Raw genomic sequence first — 12,238 nt, 5'->3', positions numbered from 1 at the left:
TGCCATACCCAAGTACCTTTCCCTTTGAATTGTCACCAAAGGTGATGCTTGACTTCTTGTTTATATCTTCAATGAATTGGTCAAGCACACCTCTTCCTCCGGTCATATGATTGGTGCATCCACTATCAAACACCCATTTTGGACCACCGGAGGAATACCCCTACAAGATCAAGTAGAGGATTGAGGAACCCATTGATTAATGGGTTCCTTTGCAATGGAAACAATATCTTTTGGTACCCAAATTGAGTACCCTCTATAAGCATAGCCACTATGAGGGCAAACATAGCTAGCATATACATCACCATAATAATCGACAAATAAAGCATAGTGATTGTTTAGCCCCGTGCGGTCACCACTAGTGGCTTTGCCCTTTGAGGCTTTGCCATCATTAGTGACCTTCTTGTTCTTTTCTTGAGCGGGCTTCTCCTTCTTGTAGTTCTTCTTCTTGTGGGACTTGGGAACATATCCAAGTCCAAATTTTTGATTGTTTGACCTTTGCTTACTCAAGAGGTCATCCAATCCCATCTTATTCTTCGCGGTGGTGAACTTTGCAAGTTCCTTTGTTACCTAACATTTTCCTCAAGAATAGTTGCTTGCTCACAAGAAGATTCATTAGGATGATAGTTGATAACATATTTGGTCGCCAAAGATTCAAGATATGTATTAGTCTCAACATGCAACGATAATTCCTCTTGTAAATGAACATGTCCCGCAACAAGATTAGCATGCTCACTAGTAAAAGAGGTGGAGAAACTAGCAACCTTTTCAACAACAATGGGATAATTCATTGATCCAAGAGCCTTCTTGTAGGTTTCTTGAAGTACGTCATGGTTCTCTCCAAGTTTCTTGAGCTCATCCTTAACGAGCTTGTTAGCCCTTTCAAGGTGGTCAAGATCCATAGTGAGAGAAGCATGAGCAACTTCAAGCTCCTTCTTTGAAGCATCAAGCTCTTTGGCCAATAATTGAGCCCTTTCAATAGTTTCAAGATCCTTAACTTTATCTAGTTCATATGTTTCAATTTGTTGCTTAAGACCTTGAGATATGCACCTTTCTATTTTTAGCTCTTGTCTTAGGAGATTGAATCTCCGTTCATTTTCATTCAAATGATATTCTAATTACTCAATGGACTCATCCTTTTCTTTGAGGGAGTCCATCAAGAAATCAAACTTGACAAGAGCATTATCACGAAGGGTGCATCTTACTTTGTAAAGTTCCTTAAGCATAGCTAACTCTTCTTGATTTTCAGTTTCATCATCAAGAACACTAGATAAGGAAGGTGGAGGCTCCATTACCTTGGTTTCTCTTGCCATTAGACAAGAGCCAACGATTGTAGAGGAGGGAGAGTCATCGGAGTCATCATCTTGAGTTGTTCTTGCCATGAAGGAAGAACCAACATCATTCTCCTAGGAGTAATCCTTGGAGTAGTCATATGTGAAGAGTGACCCGGGCTTGGAGAAAGCCAAACCGGCCACTCCGGCCTCCTTCTCCTCATCTTCCTCTTCTTCATCGGATAAGTACTCGTCCTCAACAAAGGATCTTCCCTTGTTCTTCTTGTATCGTTCGTTGATTGGGTTTGGCTTCAATCTTGGCTTGACCCCTTTGATAAACTTTGGCTTGTCTACCTTTTTCTTATAAGGACACTCATTTGCAAAGTGGCTATCTTCATCACAGTTGTAGCATGTTCTCTTCTTCTTCTTCTCATTGAGGAACATTGGAAACTTTGCCTTGTACTTCTTGACAAAGAAAGTAAAATCGGTAGCATTTATTCGACGAGTTTTTGTAAAAGAAGTGCAAGTCAGGCTGGCACCAACAACTCAGCAAAATGTGTATATGTACACATGGAGCTGGTCATTTGTTTGATCAGTTCAATACGTGCGTGTACATCAATCTGGAGAGAGTCCATGAATACATCAAACGTTCATGCGCGGCAAGTTTGGTATACGTATTCAAGCAAAAATACTACGGGACGGCCGGCCAGTCGACCGCGTGCGTACATGGTGTCTACTATCTAACGTTGTATATGATGCCCCCCATAGGGGGCCTCACAGCGATCCTCGCACGTGAACCGTCGGATGGATCTTGCGGCGCATCCCGGCCGTCCATTTTTTTTCGCTGCATCATATAAAAGGACACCCCCAGTGGAAACCCTAGCCGCCACAGACACGGGCCGACGCGGGGCGGATCCGCAACGACCGGAGGCGGCGGTGGCGGCGGCGACCCGAGGCGCCGCGCGCGGCCAGAGACGGGCCGGCGCTAGGCCGATCTGCGGCGGCGACGCCCGGAGGACGGTCGCGGGGCGCGGCCGTGCGGCCAGAGACGGGCCGGCGCTAGGCCGATCCGCGGCGGCGACGCCCGGAGGCGACGGTCCCGTCACTCCTCCTCCTCCCCCAATCCCATCGCTCCTCCCTTGTCGGTCCCCACGTCGTTCTCCTCTCCGCCTCTCTGGACAACCACCGGCCGGCAGGAGCTGCGCACCGCTAGCACATGCAAGAGGGGCTGGTGGAGCTCCGCCCTCGACGGCGATGGCGGACCGCCGCCCACTCCGCTGCCCCTCTCCACCTATTGTCGCTCCGCTCGCTCCTCCGGCCGCCCTTCGGTCGTCGCCGTCGCCAGATATTCCTACAGGTTCTTCCCCATCTCTCTTGCCTCTGACTACTTTCCTATCTTTTCCTCTCATGGGATCCCCATATTCCTACAGCCACCAGAGGGTACCACTGATCATCAAAGAACGATTTGGTGCAGGTCAGCTCCTTTACATTTCTTCTCTTCTTTCTTTCCCTCTCTATTTTTTATTTCCAGACATTGGTTTCCATATGGGACAGCAACGTATTGTTTAGTTGAAATCTCCAGGGGCTGTTTTGGACTCAGCTGTGATTATTTCAATCCTATGTACTCTTGTTTTATAGCAGTGTTGATAAGAAAACTGGACCAGTGAGGATGCAAATCCATGTGATGAGGACTGATGATTGCGGAACATCGGCATTGTGTCCATAGGTCTCGGTGGACGGGCCTCGCTGGTTTCGTTAAGGAGAGCTGACAAGAAGAAGGTTGCGACATGTTTTTTTATCTGCATTTATGTAGCACAGGTGTGAGTCTCTGCTTTATCTTTAATTTGTTCATTCTTTGGGATGGATTCTAAAACTACATCACCTTCTAGATTGGAAGTTCATTGTTTGTAGGTTACAATATACAGAAATAGAAATAGCTTTTCAGACAGTATCATTTTGTAATGTATAATGGGAGTAGTTAGTTTGGTGTGGCGAAGTAATCATTGTAAGAATCAAAATTCCATGTTATTCATGTATTATTCCTTTTGAGCAGTCACTGATCCTCTCCCTGATCGCCTTTTTTTACATCTCTTTACCAGGTAGGAGGACAGTGGAATCAGCGCGAGCTGCTGTGTTTGGGGCCTCTGATGTGCTGCCGCCGCCCGGAGTCGACTTGCTGCTGAAAGCCAATGCCCAAAAAGGTACTTTTATGAATCCCATTCCTTCCTCTCCTCATAGATTATTGCTGCGTGCGACACACTGCTGATATTTGAGGTATGAATGCTTAATTATGGATTTCTGGTTTGGGTGATCTGTTAATGGCCATTGGTACTTCTGTAGGTAAGTTTGGCTAAATCAGGTTGGGTTCAACAATTAATACACATCACCTCCAGCCTGTATTGCTCTAACTATGTTCACCTGTGTAAGAGAAACTCTTTGAGCAGTTCCATATACATATGGTATGTCTTTGGACGAGAATTGATGGTGATGATTTATTTGAAATAAAAAACTTCAAGATGAAATTAAGTATATATGCAGCTAAATTTTGCTTTCATGATCTTATTGTGTCCTCTATGATTTAGGTTTCCTACTGCAGCTACACCTTGCTACACCTTGCACAATACAAAATAATATATAGATGCTATGCTTCTTTGCTTTATTTGAGACTGAAGCTAAACTATACCTATATCCTCTTAAGTTGTATGAACTGTATTATTTACTCACCTTGGTCAATTTAATTCTAGCGTTTTTAGAAGGAGAAGGATCATCTAAAAAATGGATGTACTAAAGTGGATTCCGTGGTTCAGCAAAACTGATGCCCTTGCTGGATATGCATTCATTGATGGATCTTACATGATGTCCTGGCTAGATAGCTGAGATTGATTGTGCTTGAAGTGAAGGTAAAAGAAGTAGAAAATCAAGTGATTTGTGAATTGTCAGGTTATGGTTTAGGCAAACCATTGTATTGTAAAAAGTGCTATGTATGCCAAGCCTTTTTTGTTGCCGTCCAATCTTAGTATGTCAAAAACTATAAGTGCATAGATTTCAGCTCAGATTATGTTGAGGCGTCATTGTATTGTAAAAAGTGCTATGTATACCAAGTCTTTTTTTGTTGCTGTCCAATCTTAGTCCAATCTTAGTATGTCAAAAACTATAAGTGCATAGATTTCAGCTCAGTTTATGTTGAGGCGTCACAGCACACATTAGTTTTTGTTCTAAATTGCATTATCACTATTTACATTGCATGTCAAACAAGGCGCAGCTAATTTTTGCTTAAACATGAGCATATACTCAACTTGCTACATTCAAATGATTATCTATATATTTTTGTGTAAGAATTCATGTGCTACTTTTTTCTTGCAGAGTGATGCCTTGAAGCTAGATGTTATCTGGTCTACATCTATTTTCCAGATTATCCCAAGCTATTGCTTTTATCCTCGAACTTGACTTAGCATTAATTCAGTTGGAAGAACAAAATGGCCAGGGACAAACAATATAAAGGTATTTATTTTTCTTTTTCCACACTTAACTATTTTTTAGCTACAATTGTTTGTTTTCAAAGGGCACATTTATGCTTCAGTGCAAAGCGTATGTTATGAAAAGATTATTTTTCCTTGCCTCTTTTGACTTTGCTCTTTAAGTTTTAGTTAACTCTTGCTGCTTCTAACGAGTGATATGCAACCTTCCTTATGAAATTATGTCTTAATTCCTTGAGGGTGTTCGTTCTTCCTCTATTTGTGTGGCCGTGGATAACTCAGATCAAGCAACATGTCAATTTGAGGTTTCAGCACCATATACAGCTTCTTGTCGTCCACTTCTGATGAAAGGTTTACATCATCCTATAATATGAATGAAACCCAAAATGAGATCACTTAGAGTTAGCACATCTGGCTGGAGAACACATTAACACACTACAATAACTGAAGCAAGAAATGCAACTTGGCATGAAATGTTTCAGCAAGAAGTTCATCAAGTGTCTCTGGTAGTTGGCCACGAACTTTGCATTGCCTTCTTCGGTGGACCCATAACAGGGAGCTTATCCTCTTTTAGTCGCCGTTGATGATCACTAGCTGCTATAGTACGTCCGAGCTCCACACATAGTAGCAGATGTCACAGGCCATCCTATGGAAGGCAGCACACCAGGGGAAGATGGCCCGGCTCATCGCAAGTGGCCTCAACGAGGTCTGGGTGTGCAAGTCGTGCGATGCCCCGGAAGCAGAGTCGACTGAGAGAAGCGGACCTCGTGACCATGGATGTCCACCTGTCCCCTTGGCCGTGTCCAACTCGGCTACAGGAGGGAAAGACACCGTCATCCGGTCGCCGAAGACGACCCTGTTGTCCCAAGCATAACCGGCACGCTGCAGAGGCGTCATCCAGGATGGAGTTGTGGATCTCCAAATGATAATGGACTGTATGGGGCGGCGGAGTATCTGGGTCACCAAGCGTGCATCCTCTTTACTGCCTATAATGAAGACAATTTACTTCATCATATTCTAATGCATAAATAAATTTCTCCAGATAAAATGGTGTATATTCTATTATATCAGTTCTTTAGAGTGTATTAACAATTAACATACTAATATCAGTTCTTCCATATTTGTGTCTGCTTTGCTCCACTCTCTCCATAAATACACAGTTTATCTTAGCAAAATTACACAGGTTCACATATTTAGAGATGGATAGGCATTCAACAATTGTGTCGCTCATTTGACAAAATTTTCCATCTTTTTTTTATTTAGTATAAGTATTTTTACATCGTTTCTAGAGGCTTCTCATTTTCTACACCATGTGTATGTCAGTGTTTTGTTTTTACAATTTGAATATTAATGGAGATCTTGCACCTGCTTCAGTATGTTAGTGTTTTCTTTTCAGTTATATTTTATTTGCCAGGCACCGACTAAGTTATTTCCTTTCCAAAATAATAAGTAAGGTCGTCTTATTGCCTACATGGTGTTTGGTTCTTCTCCTTGGTCCAGGTTCTGTTGTGCTTTCTTAGCTGACTAAAATTCTGGAAAACTAGAGTGTATAATCTACAGAACCTGTCTCTCTAAGAGGACCAAGGTAAGTGTTATTTACACACATGGTACCATTTCACACATTGTAAGAAGCATAAATCAGTTTCAATGATAATTCATGACTATTTTATAACTTCTTTGGCAGCTTCCCGAACAATAGCGGCTATCCTTTTGATGATAACACAGGGAGAGATAAGGTACGAGTACAGCGCAACCACGTTGATGGGTTTCAGTTCCGTCTCAAGAATGGGCTAATGAGCATGGAGGTTGGTCATACGGACAGTGTGAGTGTCCTGCCCACGCTACATTTTACTGAATTTGAAGAACATCGGGTAATTTGTCATGTTTGATATGCTAATAAGGGTATTGGTGCCTCCCAGATTTCCTTAATTGTGATGCATGAAGGAAAAATGCCAAAGTTTCTCAGGGGACCATGAGCTGAACTAACATGTATGACAAATGCATGTAAAACTAGGTGTCATACCTGATTCCACGCGACCTGGTGGTGCAATAGAGAGAACAAAAATATGGCGCCAAAGCTTGGAAGGAGCAGGCGAGCACGGAGAAACGCGGCTACATCCTAGCACCCAAGGCAGAGCTGCATAAATGCAGCTTCGTTCTGGGCTAGGCGTGGATGAGAGCAATAATACCAGCGGCCGATGTGACCTGGGCTTCTGAATACTCTGGTTCGCGATGGTGTCAAGTGCCGGGTCACAGAGGCGCTGCGCCTGTGCGGGATGGAAGCCGCGAAAGAACGCACGAAAATGAGTGATGTGTACCTCGTTCATATCCAGCTGTGTCGCCCTCAGGACGAATAAAATCATGACTACAATTGTTTTGTGCTTGCGATGAATCCTCCAAAATAGTCATTACCTGAGATGTAAAAATGAAGTGATCAAACAACTGTAAGTGGAATGAAATAGCATGGCCTATTTTAAATGGGTTTGTCAGCTAAGGAGCTATTTCACATAGAATTGAATGTGTGTCTAATGCATGCCATGAGTAAATATAATAGTACAACCAATACAATTAGTTGTCATTAATTTAATGTGCACCATACTGCAGCTTGAGTTCTAGGGATGTCATATTGTTAACATGGAGGAATGTCGAAAAGAATACATCGGAGCGTGCATTCTAATTTGTAATTAGAGACGAGCTATTGACATAAAGGATTGATGCCAGGGACTTAAATACCCAATGTAATTTTAAAAATCAATTTGTGTTCCTTCAACATCAGATGTAAATGTTCTAGGTGATTATATGTAAACCTTGAGGGTACTTGAACATACCATATATTTCTATTTTTCCTATTGCATATACGAGCATCTTTTAGTTCAACCGAACCCCTATGAACTACCGGGAATAGATACATTAGCACCGAGAAATTATGGTTTGAGCAATTCGTTGACAAGTAGCAAATCTGCTGCAGACCAAGATGGACAGTGGGGAAATGGATTTGTAAGGTTATAATATTTCTGATTTGCTACTAAAAAACTGGCTGGTAAAATAGTAATACACTGTTGCAGAGTTCAGATAGTGGTCAGAGCAGCTGCAACCTACTCCATGCGTACAGTTTAGTGTAACAATAGGAAACTGGCTACAGTACACACTCATATTAATGGTATGCTTTTGGGCGCTCTCGAGTTGTTGCCGGAACTACTTAGAAACTTTAACTTCCTCCAAATAATTCACGAGTCTTTGCGGTGGTTAATTATACTGTAGGTCGCGCCTTGGCTGACAAGGATAGCAGGCGACGGGCAAGGATGATGTCGCGGCCAAGTGAGCAGTACCTCATCAGTGGGCCATCCTTGGTTCAGAGCAAGCTAAGTAAGAGCAGTAGATAAGTACCTGGCCTTGGAGAGCGAGGAACTCCCGGTATTCCATCGGCGTTGAGGCTCCAAGCAGGTTCCGGTGAGGATAGAGGTTGAGACTAGGCGATACCACCATCGCGCCGACGAGCGCATGCAACATCTGGGGCCAAGCGCTCTGGCATCGGCTAAGTTGCTACAACCAAATTCTTAGGTCAGCCAGAATCACCAAGTCAATTGTCGCAACCTGGCACGTAGCGGTACAACACCACCGACAACTTGCCGGAGTGCCGGCGTCCAAACTAAGCATGGATCAGGTTTTGCCCGGAAAGAGTTCCACCATGCAATGGCATGATGCACGGGAATCACTGAATGAGTACGAGGGGAGTACAAAGGTGCGGCCATCGGCGCCGATTGGAGCACGGGAGAACAGAAATTGACGCCGGCGGCGCTGGAGCTATACACGAGAGAGAGAGAGAGAGAGAGAGAGAGAGAGAGAGAGAGGTGAGAAAGGGGATCCAGAGAGAGGGGAACAAACGACAGTGTGCCTGTGCGTACAGCTGTACAATGCGAGCTACTGGTCACGGGTGTTGTGGCCAAGTGCAATACACTTTTTTTTTTCCAGAATCCTTATAGTTGTTTATGTAACATGTTCTATCTCCTTCCAAAAGTGGATTCATTCCAAAAAAAAAAATATTGCAGAAGATGGTAATGGCGAGTAAGAAGATTATTTACGAAGAAACAAAAAAAATCATATTCTTATACATTTGGAGAAAAAGAGGAAGCATTACTTATGTTAGATGAAACACCAAGGTTCATGAGTAGTTTTTTTTTGTATTGAACTTGAATTAACCTCATATTCTTGCCATCTATTTTTTTCGATAAAGTCTTGCCATCTATTTGGTTGACACAAATAACTTCTGGTTATTTTTTCATTTTGTTTGCAGTAGAGCTAGCTCTTGGTGATGCAGGTTTCTTGCGGCCTTCTTTTGCTATGCATGCAGATAGAATCCATCCGAGCTACTTCCCTAAAGTTCCTGTTGCTGTAGATGGTGCTCACATGTTTTTCTACCATTAGATATGCTTGGAGGACCCTGCTAGCAGTTAGACCTTGGCTAGATTTTCATAGAATGTACACAAGAATTTTATCGGCTATGTTATATAACAGGCTTAGAAAAATATTAATATTAGCTTAACCAGTACCTATTTTGACTCCATCTTAAGATGTTTGTTTCTCTGTTTGAATGTAATGTGATTATCCTAATTTCATCATATTTATTTTGCTTTGAACCTAAAAAAATATTATCATATTTTGCCTAATTTTTATCATCGTTATATAAAATGCAAATAGGTGTGAAATTCACGGGATCGTGCGCCAAGGCGCACATCTAAATCTAGTATTTATTAGCCACAGCTAACAAAGCGGATGCGATACAGCCGGAGAGCCAGCTCACGGAGGATGAGAATCTGGGATAAACATACCTGTACCAAACGTCCGCAAGTTTTGGAAGTCTTCGTAATCCATCCAGAGCAGCAACGATCGCTGCCTATAAAAGGACACGAAGACGGACGAGGAAAGCGGAGAGGGCTCGTACGGGGAGGCACAACAGGTACCTGGAGAAGGAGACTCCCGGTCGACGCCAAGCAAACACTATACGCGTCCATCCATCTATCATCCGTTTAGCCCAAAACACATAAGCATACACACACGGCCTAGGAGTGAAACAAGGAGATAGCTGCCATGGAGAAGAAGATGACGGTCACAAATGGTGAGAATGGTTAAAATCTCTCTCCACTCTTTTTCTTGCTCTCTCTTCTCCCGTACGCATGCATCTGGCACGGCAACACTCGGCGGTGGTGCGCGACCCGCTCGGAAGAGACAAGTCTTGGGGCTGCCGGTGTGTAGTCCGGCGACCTCTCCAACTCCACCACAGCGACAACGATGCCTGCTACGAGGCTGCCGGCCGCTGCGCGGCGCCATCAACTCCATGGCACACACGAGGCGCGGCGACAACGTTCGCGAGGAGGCTGCCGGCGTGCAGCGCGGCGCCATCAACACCCCCGCGAGGCGTGACAACGATGACCTTGACGAGGCTGCAGGCGTGCAGCGCGGCGCCAACACCATGGCACCCGCGAGGCGCGACGACGACGACCTTGACGAGGCTGCAGGCGTGCAGCGCGGCGCCAACACCATGGCACCCGCGAGGCGCGACGACGACGACCTTGACGAGGCTGCCGGCGTGCAGCGCGGCGTCAACGCCATGGCACCCGCGAGGCGCGACGGCGACGTCCGCGACAAGGCTGCCGGCGTGTAGCGCGGCGCCATCAACTCCATGGCACACACGAGGCGCGGCGACGACGTCCGCGAGGAGGCTGCCGGCGTGCAGCGCGGCGCCAACACCATGGCACCCGCGAGGCTCGACGATGACGTCCACGACAAGGCTGCCGGCGTGTAGCACGGCGCCAGCAACACCACTCCCGCGAGCTGCGACGATGACGTCCGTGATGAGGCCACCGGCGTGTATCACGGCGCCATCAACACACCCACAAGCCGTGACGACGACATCTCCACCACCCGCGGGGCGCAGCGACAACATCCGTGTCGGGGCTGCCGGCGCGCAACACGGTGCCATCTCCACCACCTGTGAGGTGCGACGGTGACACCCATGAGGAGGCTGCCGGCATACAGCGCGGCGCCCTCTCCACGATGCCCACGAGGCGAGACGACGACGTCCGCAACGAGGCCGCCCGCGTGTATCGTGGCGCCACCTCCACCACAGCCTCCAGGCGCGACGACAACGAGTCTGTGTCAAGGCTGCCGGTGTGCAGCGCAGCGCCATCTTCACCATGCTGCGAGGCGACAATGTCTGCGCCAAGGCTGTCGGCGTGCAGCACGGCGTCCTTTCCATGACACCCGCGAGGCGCGACGAAGGCGTTCGTGTTAGGGCTGCCCGCGCGCGTGAAGCAACGAGTGTAGCTAGCTAGTTCCTAAACTAGACTAGAGCAAACTCACTTCATGAAACGGATAAATGCACCTACGTATCAGGGAGGGGCTCTACGTGCATATATGCGCCAGAGGTGCAACCTCGACTAGTACATGTGCTCATGGACCACGCGGTCCTAATCTTGGACACTCCTGTCAACGTCGAGCTGCTGCTAGCACGCGACGTCTCCACCAGCAGGCCTGAAGACGATGGCATCGTGGACTTCGGTGTACAGCTCGCCGAGGCCTCTTCTGGTGTGGAGCTTGTCGGCGTCGAGGTGTTGTCGGCGCGCACTCCGGCCATGGACGAACTGAACTTGGCGTGACTCTCGCGGCCACACCGTCGGGAGCTCGGCACGACTCATGGTGTCGTATGCGGTCAAGACCCACCAAAAGGAGCGCGCGCTCTTGGCACTCTCAACTACTCCACGACCCCTTGATGAGGTTTCGAGCAAGGCGCCACACCAACCAAATCACCACCAACCTGAGAGTTATTCTAGGCGGGCGTTCGCTAGCCACACCGACATGGCTCCACGCGGACGAACCTTCCTAGTCGTGGAAACATCTTCGACAACACTCCTCCGCGAGCCCGTGAGACGGCGTCTTTGACTACGCCGACGGCCATGAACTTGGCGTCAGGCCAAGACAAGACGCCGGCCACACCGGCCATGCCGACATGAGCGTGTGTTGGTTTTACACCGACGCCGGTCTTCCGATAATTTACTCCCGCGAGGTATACCCCTTGCGCACCCCGACGATACCGCTAAATCGTCAAGAAGTTCTAGCTAAACGGGCTGCTTCATGCTACTTCAATAACACTCATCATCGCCGCTCAAGACCGACGAGGCGCGACGGCGAGGGCGGGCGAGGCCGTAACACAGGCCACGCTTACAGCGGCGCGTGTACCGACGAGGACACGGGCTCTGCCGCTGCCCACACACATCTTCACCACCATCATGCATGCAGGACGTGAAGCGAAGATGACGAAGACGACCACACGGCTTAATCGGAGGTGTCTCACGGCGTAACCCGCGGAAGTAATTAACCGGGAGCTTTCCGAGGCCCCGGGAACCAGGAGATCACAATCATCATAGTCACGCTGGCCATGCGAGCAGGCCACGGAGCACTTTGTATTCGGGAACTTGTACTTTGTTTCTCCAAGAG

At 46.9% G+C, this 12,238-nt stretch overlaps 1 long non-coding RNA gene across 11 annotated transcripts; it reads left to right on the top strand.

Moving 5' to 3' along the window:
* Positions 1-2,013: 2,013 nt before the first annotated feature.
* Positions 2,014-7,257, top strand: LOC127341789 (uncharacterized). 11 transcript variants are annotated; one of them, XR_007875909.2, is made up of 10 exons: positions 2,014-2,625; positions 2,699-2,742; positions 2,910-3,086; positions 3,368-3,469; positions 3,609-3,727; positions 4,076-4,168; positions 4,632-4,769; positions 6,245-6,329; positions 6,429-6,567; positions 6,664-7,257. It is a non-coding gene; the product is annotated as an uncharacterized lncRNA (long non-coding RNA). The 11 variants fall into 11 exon arrangements; XR_007875904.2 differs by having other exon boundaries at positions 4,022-4,168; XR_007875901.2 differs by having other exon boundaries at positions 4,013-4,168.
* The last annotated feature ends 4,981 nt before the right edge of the window (positions 7,258-12,238 follow it).

This window comes from Lolium perenne, chromosome 3, assembly GCF_019359855.2.
Source record: "Lolium perenne isolate Kyuss_39 chromosome 3, Kyuss_2.0, whole genome shotgun sequence".
Lineage (NCBI taxonomy): Eukaryota > Viridiplantae > Streptophyta > Magnoliopsida > Poales > Poaceae > Lolium > Lolium perenne.
The sequence above is the reverse complement of the archived record's forward strand: the minus strand, read 5'-3'. Positions and strand labels throughout refer to the sequence as shown.